At 43.9% G+C, this 8,015-nt stretch overlaps 1 pseudogene; it reads right to left on the bottom strand.

The window, feature by feature from the left end:
* Positions 1–3,951: 3,951 nt before the first annotated feature.
* Positions 3,952–7,639, bottom strand: LOC123110074 (putative receptor-like protein kinase At4g00960; annotated as a pseudogene).
* Positions 7,640–8,015: the final 376 nt, after the last annotated feature.

Below are 8,015 nucleotides of genomic sequence, written 5' to 3' on the forward strand. Positions count from 1 at the left end.
TCTAACAGTACAGCCAGCTGCTGACTATAAGCCAGTGCCATGTCATCTAGAGCACATCTTATAGCCAACATATACAATAATAGATCAAAAGAGTGTACTACTTTTTTATTATGTGGCCCATCTTTCATTCTCACAAAGTGCCTAGGAGCATGTGCTAGAGTTGGCTCTTCACGAAGAGCCCGCTTACCTTCTCTCTCCTCTTCTTTTTTCTCCAACTAAGCAGAAATATACTAGTTTATTCCTTATAGCCCGCTGACTCAGCTCTATTGTACATTTGTACTTGCTCTAAGCCGCGGCGGCGATCAGAACGCAGTGAGCGTGTGTGTGGCCGCGTGCTGACCGTGTCGGACGCATCAGTTCCGTGGCGTGTGCGTGCGTAGGTATGTGTGTGTGGTGCGTAGGTGTGCGTGTGTGTGCGTGCAGTAGGAGCACCGTAGATGTAGGAAACCGTTGGCGAGCAGGGCGGTGTTGATCACGTCAGGACTAGCGCGGGCTCGGCGCGACCCAGGCGCATCGTGGGCACGGGCAGAGCGGGCCAGGTCGTGGCCTGGCTGGGGAGGGGGGGAGGCGTGCGGGTCGTGCCCAGCGCCAGTCCAGGGTTTTAGAGCACCTGCAGGGCTCGTTGTAACAGCAGGGAGTCGAGTTTGTTGCTCGGGAAAAGGACCGTTCATGCGGTGGCGTTCGTGCGCCAGAAACTCTCGCCGTGTCCCCCGTGTCCTTCTTCCTCCTCCTGTCTTCTTCTTTCTCGTGTCGTTCGAGCATAGCAGCGAGAGCGAGAGAGAGCTAGAGAGGAGCTAGGGCTAGCTAGGTCTCAGTTGTTGCGTAGCCCTGTGGAAAAGGAGAAGGAGAGGAGGAGGGGGACTTTTATCTCAGGGCATGTGTACATCCTGAGATGTTTGTCTAGGTCCTGTACAAACACATATAGTTAGGGCTCCTAATGAGAACATGTATGAGTCCTCGATATGCTGGAGCTCAGGTGGGTGAAACATTTTGAAATAGTTGAGCTCTGTCCAGACATGTCTAGTTGTTCCTAGTCAAAAGTTGTACCAGCCAATCAGCATTCCCGCACACTCCAAGTGAAATTTAAAGCATGGTTACTACTCAACGCTAAGGCTGTCACCATGGCAAAATTTAAGTTATCTTGCAATAAGAAATGTATATCGTTTGGTCCGCGGTTGCTTAATAGTAATTGGCTTCTTGCCGCTGTTGGAATTCCATCTCAGGTCGTGACAAACAGAGAGAAGCCAAAGCAGAGTTCCAATTCAAAGCTAAGGCTGAGTCACGTCGGCATAAATTATCCAAACCGTGTATTTGGTTTACCAACCGCGGTTTGCAGCCCGTCGCTCTTATAGATGCAGCCAATTTTGTGCATTTCTTAACTGGAAATTATGCATGCTGCGCTAGCAGTAAGAAGAATACTACTCGTAGTATGGTGGGAACATGATTGCAGGCAATAACAGAGCATGTCATCTTGTAAAGAGAAATATTGTTTGGTCCGTGATTGGCACAATAATTGGCTTACTCTTGTCGCACTCACCAACTTCTTTTCCTTGTCCTCAAGGTTGAATCATGATGTGTGAATGTAATTTGTTTCCTTCTATTTTCTGTACACTTTATTCGCCTTCCAGCAGATTCGACAACTTCTGTTCCTTGTCAATTTAAAGGCAAATCATTTTAGTCGTTATATGTAGCAGATTCAGGTGTTGGATGCTAGCAGAAGCAAATTCATACAACTAAATACCACTAAAAATACCACTAAAAATTCTTTGAAATACGAGTCTAATAGTACTTTTTAGCATATAAAATTGTTTAAATTAAAAAAATGTAACTTAACAACCCTAAGGCTCAGGGATGAAGTCCATGGAATGAGAGGAAAGCCACATCCCTAGATGAACTCGACAAAAAAAGATGAGAGGAAGTCCAATAACATATAGCATGTCATTAGCCACGGCTTCAGTCCCCAATATGCAGCGCAACACAACTGGGAGGCCCTTCCTCACAACACGGCCCATCCCTCATAGAACGATTCCATACGCTCTGCAACAAAGTCCTAGCATAGAGGTGGGCAAGGGGACATGCAACAACATTATGCTGGTGGTAAGCGTGGGAATTGACTAGGGAGATGCACTCGTGTTGTAATGACAGGGACGTGCTGGTAAGGGAAGAGAATAGATTGGGGGTCGATTGGTCATGGAGATGAATCAACAACATATGGAATTGGTAGTTTGAGATCCTTTTTTTCTTACCTTTATCTTTAAAAAAATTCAATTTCATACTTATCCATTCAATGGTCGTAGACAAACATTACACCCTTCTCTAGTCACTCCTATTACGCTTATTTCCTCGTACTATTCTGTAGAATTTTGTTTGCTTTAGCCTATCCCCAACTTGTTTGGGATTGAAAAGTTTTGTTATTGTTGTTTTTGATATATTTTTGGTGATCATGATTCTTACGTGATATTTTTCTGAAAAAAATTGTTTGTTAATGTCTTTGTGCTAGATATGCACTTGTGCATGGGCCAGAAACAACGCACTTGGTCCAGATCGAGGGACAAACAAACTGTTGCTATGTGGTGGAGGCCCAGGTTCACGTTCGTCGCAGAGCAGATCAGGCCGAGGGGCCGGCAGAGCTCTGCCAGCGACGAGGGCGATCGAGGGCGGCTGGCCCCATCTTTCATCTGGGGGTGAGGAATCCGAATCACACTGCCGCCAAGCTTCTCTTGGTTTCGCCGGCATCAGAGGCCTCCCCTCTGTTACGGATCGGACGATCCTCAGACTGAATCTGAAAGATGTTGGTGGCAGCTGAGCTGAACTGATAGGTGTTTGTGTTCATTCGTACACTCAGAGCAGAAGAAGCTCAGCAAAATCTGCTGTCATGTCGTCGTAAGTCAATCATTTGAGATTCATTTTTGGATAGATTGCATACTTTTGCTTTTGTTTCCATATATCCTGTCTACTGCAGTACTGCTTCATGGATTTATATATATACATATATGCAGAAGGATGAATTCTATAAACATTCCAGTTTTCTAAATATTCTGCTAGCCTCAAAGACTTAAATCTCCTAGATTATTGACAAGTAAAGTACAGCAAATAAAAACCAAAAATATTTAAATGAAATGAAGATGGTGTGGTGCAGAAGAGTGTGGTTTTTCTACTCCCAGGGACGTTGCACCCACCATCGGAAACATAGCAAATAAAAACGAAAAAAATCTGAAACTTTGTGCCTTCGATTATGACCAAATGTTTTAGGAGCTTGCAAAACATGATGGAAACATTGCACCCACTTCATTTTATCATGTCTCTTGTTCGTGTACAATTTGACATGTTGCAAAACAAAATATGCTGGAAACATTTTTCATCGGTTCATTTTGTCTGGAACATACATGCACCTGAGGATTCAATGTTGAGACTGGTTTTAACAAAACAGAATGGTGCTTAAACTTTATCAAAGTTGTGAAGTTGAACATGCATATTGGTGAAGAATTTTTTTGATTTCAGGAAGATCAACGTCCAAGCCGTACATAGTCCTAGTGCAGAGATGGATTTTCGTTATGGAGTAGGGCGTTTCGGTGCCCAGGCTCATCTGCACCCGGTTAGAAAAAAATTCGTAAAAGATTCAAAACAAATTCAACAAATTCCAAAAAAAAATTGTGGTAGACAATTTCATGTGTGAGGCCCGCTCCAAATTTCAAGTCATTTGGACATTTGAGCAGCTCTCAGCAAAAAAGACAAATCGGTTCAAAACAGTACCTGAACAGTGAACATTTTTACAGACCCCCAATTTGTCTTTTTGCTGAGAGCTGATCAAACGTCCAAATGACTTGAAATTTGGAGCGGGCCTCACGCATCAAATTGTCTACCCCACAAAAAAATTGAAATGTTTTGAATTTTTCTAGTATTTATTTTGGTTTTTTCCGTAAGCGCAGGTGCAGATAGTGCAGAGATGGATTTTCGTTATGGATATCACCTTCTATTTGATAGAACAGATCAAAAGTTTCTCTTACAATCCTCTGTCTGTCTATTGAGAGAGAGGATGGTGGTCCAATGCAACATAGACAATGGGCAACATCACCTCATCCAGAGCGCCGGCATTTGCCAGGAAGTCTTGAGTGATTTCATCAGACGTGAAGTTCTCGCTCACTCTTATGCCCTGCACAACCAACACATCAACACACTGCATATTTGGCAGTGACTCCTGCTGCGCTCGCAAGGTTAGGGTGATGTAGCACTTAGAACATGGAGCTAAAATCCCTTTGTTTGGCAGTGAGCGGTACTTGTTTACGTTGGTGTTTATACTGAAGGCAACAAAGCTGGCCGCTGCCTTGTTGGTGAGCTGCAGGCAGCACGATATGTCCTTCTTTGGCTGGAAGGGGAAGCGGAGCTCTAGGCAAGGGTCCACCACAATATCTCTTCTCAAATCATTGAAACTTCTGTTCTGATCCACCACTTCCAATTCGTCGGCATGGTGCTTGTGCCTCTTCTTCTACAAAGGCAAAAGTTCAACGTGTTAACTAGCTAGTGTTCAGAAACTATACATTGCTGGATCCACATATATGAGTATGAATATATATTGTACCAGCTGGCCTGTAAGAGGTTTAGGATCTTTCTTTAACATCTCGTCTATCTTTGAGTCTAGTTCCTTGAGCTCACTGATAATGTCCTCTGTAGAAGGTCTATTGTCTCTGTCGTCCTCCACACAACGCATTGCCATATCAACACATTTCGTTACTCCTAGTAGATCGGTTTCGTCCCATCTATAATCTTCAGTTGCCTGCATCTTTTTCCTCCAGTATATTTGTACCTGTCAAGTTGCAACATATATTGTGCATCTACCAATCGCATGAAAAACAGAGATAAGGAACAACAACCCCTTAAAACGTAAAAATGACAAATAAACTATCTTACACTCTCCATAAACTCTTGTTGAATTTTTGGAGAAAAATTCGGGCGACGACGTGCGTCCCAATAATCGCCATAACCCTTTGCCCCCGCCATCATGTGGAAAATTATGACTCCGAGACTGAACACATCATTCTTTGGTGACACCTTGCGATTGTGTATGTATTCTTGTGGCATGAACCCACTGCATGATAACATGTTCAAACATATGTTAACTAAAAGAGTTACAAAACCTTCTAAAATAAGATTTATAAACCAAACTGGGATTATCTACACATGAGCCGGGTACCAACTTACATTGTTCCTTTCATGGTGCTTATTTGGTGGGTATATGAACTCCCAAAGAGCCTGGACAAACCAAAATCTCCTATTTTGGGCACCAATTTGTCATCCAGCAATACATTATCTGGCTTTAAGTCTAGATGAAAAATCTTCTTTTTTTTCTCCTTTATGAAGGTGGTGCAGGCCTTCACAAGTCCCCTTAATTATATTGTATGTCTCCGTCCAATTATGGATACACGAATCAGCTGTAGAAGGGAAAAATATATATGGCATACACATAACATGGCAAAATCATATCTTCATTGCAAGGTAAATGGTAGCATAGCAGAATTGAGGTAGAGTACCATCATACCAGAAATATGCTTGGCAAGGCTTCCTCCCTTCATATACTCAAAGCAGAGAGCTCTGTTTATTACTTGAGACCAAACTAATTGACCTTTGTATTCAACATCTCTATGTGATGTCTCATAGCAGTAACCAATCATCCGTACGACATTTTTATGCCGAACCTTCTTAAGGTTACGGAATTCATTATCAAATGACTCATCATTAACTCCTTGGACGGGAAAAAGCTTCTTGACAGCAATCTCGTCCCCATTAAGCTCTCCCTGTTCATATTGACCATATGATAATTACAGAAAACATAATACGATTAGTTAGTATAACAAACATAAATGATTGACCATACCTACCTTGTAAACTTCCCCATAGCCACCAGTACCAATTTTCATCTTCTCCGAAAACTCCTCTGTGATTGCTTGTAACAAACATAATTTGATATATTGTGGATCGGACGAGGACATTTTATCTGACAAGTACTGCATATTGGATGTTGTTTTTTTTTCCTTTTTTGGAGAACCTGTATTAAGACAATATGTATTTTAGATTTAATTTTCGCCAACTTTAGTCGTGGTCTCTCAAATACTAACAATATTCTCATGGACATCCCTAAAAAAATCACGATGGAAATACTATTTGTGTGCTGGCCCACAAAATAATTGGAATAAAACAATCGTCTCCATTTAACTTGTCAGGAAACCCTTCACCACCCGGTTGGATTTACCTACAATTTTTCAGGCGTAGAACTATATAATACATATGCAGAAGAACTGGGCAACATATTTCTAACCTGTCAAATACTTTCAGCATGAAATCCCTGGCAAACTAGAAGTAGAAGAAACTACTTCCTCCGTCCGGAATTAGTCATGGCTCAAATGGATGTATGTAGCACTAAAATAGAGTGGTAGGTACCATCTGTTTGAGCGGCGAATAATTCCGGAAGCAGCGACTAGCAAGCAAAAGCAGACACAGCTGAACTTACCCGGAGGAAGAGGAAGAGAGACTCTGCAAATGAATCCCTTGCCGTTGGTGGCCAACTTCTTCCGGGGAGTTGATGATCCAAGTCCTCCAATATATCAAAAGGAAGTGCGTGAGGAAATTTTGACTTACCCACGAGGCTTCCAGTTCGTGCGGTCAGGGATGGGACCAGCGGAAGGCTGCGGCTAGAAACTGTTCTAGCAGACTTCGGATGCCTGTTTGGGGGGTGGCGCCGCCGATGCCAGCCTCCGCGCTGCGGCCCGTCAGCACCACCACCTGCCTCGGCGCCGGCTGCTCCGTCCCGGTCCCGGCCGGCCTTAGCAGCAGCGGCAGCAAGGCGTCTTCTGACTTCCAGCTTAACAGTAAAATCATTAGTAATTACAGGAGATCCTAGTTGGCCTTGATGACAAGAAAGATTCCAATCCAAGTCTGTCGACATTGGCATCGATCGTGGTCCGTTGCAACTTGCACATAATTTAAACATCGGGCCACTTGCTATGTCGGCCCGAAACCTTTCAACGCCGAGGGCAGCTGATCAGCCTTATCTTTGAATGGGAACTTGATCACCCTTGTCTTTGGTTCAGAGTGACCCGGTCCAATCATTTCAATATGTTTTTTTTCATTTCACGCTGCTACGGGGACCAAAAGTCGGCCTGAACGATTTTCATTTTCATAAAAAAATTAAGATGCAACACAACGGCTACAACGCTTAGCACCATAAACAAGATTGAGATGCATCACAGGGAATACAACAGATAGCATCTGACGCTCATAAGAAGGAACATGGAACAACAGAAAGCAGATCCAAAAACGAGTTACACAAACAGCCAACATTAAAACTTAGCGTCGTCATCATCGCGGCCAACAAAATCGGCAGTAGGCCTTCAGCCGAAGCCTCGCATCCCGGACCTCGACACCGCATGTTGGACGTCATGTCTAGCAAGCACATGAGTGCCAGCCCTCACTGTCATGACCCCAAGATGGAGAGCACGACAAACTGGGAGGATAGGGTGGATTACCACGATTTAACAGAAATAGGGATGAGAATCAGAGGAATCGGAGTATGGGATGGGATCAGCAAAGCATGAGATGAGAAACTAGACGAACAGGAGGAAGGAGAAGGCGACTGCCTTGGTTCATTTTCTGGTGGATGCCTCCGTTAGGATTACAAGCAGATTACTTATACTACTACTACCAAACCCACACAAAGTTGGTCCATGGCCCATGTCAAAGCCCAGGTCCAGGTTATAAACACGGTGGTGACAGCCCACAGGTGGGGTGTTACACTCTTCCTCCCTTGAAATTCGGCTTGCCCTTAAGCTGATGATGAACATCCTTGAATCGGGAAAGATGCCACACTTGTAAAGCCGAAGAGACAATCCACCCGGCTCATATGGTAGTAGTATGCAGATCTGTTCGCTGAGGCGATCAATGGGACTGATGTGGATATGCATGAGGGTGATGACAGCGCGGGTGCTAAAGGGGCACCGACTGATGAGGCTGGACGAGAGGTG

This window comes from Triticum aestivum, chromosome 5B (assembly GCF_018294505.1).
Source record: "Triticum aestivum cultivar Chinese Spring chromosome 5B, IWGSC CS RefSeq v2.1, whole genome shotgun sequence".
NCBI lineage: Eukaryota > Viridiplantae > Streptophyta > Magnoliopsida > Poales > Poaceae > Triticum > Triticum aestivum.